We start from the raw sequence: 1,843 nt of genomic DNA, 5'->3' as shown, positions 1-1,843 counted from the left end.
TTATAACGTATAACGATATGTAGCATTACGATATAACGTATAACGTTATATAGTATTACGATATAACGTATATCGTTATATAATATTACCATATATCGTATAAAGCTATGTACTATTACGTTATAGCGTATAGCGTTATGTAGTACTACGTTATAACGTATAACGTTAAGTAGCGTTACGATACAACGAAAATGATATGTACTGTTACGATACAACGTATAACTATATCTAGTATTACGATATAACGTATAATGTAATGTAGCATTACGATATACCCTATAACGTTATATAGTATTACGTTATAACGTATAATGTAATGTAGCATTACGATATACCGTATAACGTTATATAGTATTACGTTATAACGTATAATGTAATGTAGCATTACGATATAACGTATAACGTTGTATAGTATTACGTTATAACGTATAACGTTATGTAGTGTTACGATATAACGGATAACGTTATATGGTAATACGTTATAACGTATAACGATATGTAGTATTACGATATAACGTATAACGATATGTGGTATTACGATATAACGTATAACGTTTTATGGTAATACGTTATGAGGTATAAAGATATGTAGTATTACGGTATAACGTATAACGTTATCTAGCATTACGATATAACGAATAACGATATGTAGTATTACAATATGACGTATAACGTTATATGGTATTACGATATTACGCATAACGATATGTAGTGTTTCGTTATAACGTATAACGTTATATAGTATTACGATATAACGGATAACGTTATATGGTAATACGTTATAACGTATAACAATATGTTGCATTACGATATAACGTGTAACGTTATATAGTATTACGATATAACGGATAACGTTATATGGTAATACGTTATAACGTATAACGATATGTATCATTACGATATAACGTATAACATTATATAGTGATACGTTATAACGTATAACTTTATATAGTATTACGATATAACGGATAACGTTATATGGTAATACGTTATAACGTATAACGATATGTAGTATTACGATATTACTTATAACGTTATGTAGCATTACGATATAACGTATAACGTTATGTAGTTTTACGAAATAGCATATAACGATATATAATAGTACGTTATAACGTATAACGATATGTAGCATTACGATATAACGTATAACGTTATATAGTATTACGATATAACGGATAACGTTATATGGTAATACGTTATAACGTATAACGATATGTAGTATTACGATATAACGTATAACGGTCTGTGGTATTACGATATAACGTATAACGTTATATGGTAATACGTTATAACGTATAACGATATGTAGTATTACGATATAACGTATAACGTTATGTAGCATTACGATATAACGTATAACGTTATGTAGTTTTACGATATAGCATATAACGATATATAATAGTATGTTATAACGCATAACGTTATGCAGCATTACGATATAACGTATAACGTAATATAGTATTACGATATAACGGAAAACGTTACATGGTAATACGTTATAACGTATAACGATATGTAGTATTACGATATAACGTATAACGATATGTAGTATTACGATATAACGTATAACGTTATGTAGCATTACGATATAACGTATAACGTTATGTAGTTTTACGAAATAGCATATAACGATATATAATTGTACGTTATAACGTATAACGTTATGTAGTACTACGTTATAACATATAACGTTATGTAGCATTACGATATAACGAAAACGATATGTACTGTTACGATGTAACGTATCACGATATCTAGTATTACGGTATAACGTATAATGTAATGTAGCATTACGATATAACGTATAACGTTATATAGTATAACGTTATAACGTATAACG

The sequence above is a fragment of the Bombus pyrosoma genome, unplaced genomic scaffold, assembly GCF_014825855.1.
Source record: "Bombus pyrosoma isolate SC7728 unplaced genomic scaffold, ASM1482585v1 HiC_scaffold_4727, whole genome shotgun sequence".
In the NCBI taxonomy this organism is placed as follows: Eukaryota; Metazoa; Arthropoda; class Insecta; order Hymenoptera; family Apidae; genus Bombus; species Bombus pyrosoma.
The sequence above is the reverse complement of the archived record's forward strand: the minus strand, read 5'-3'. Positions refer to the sequence as shown.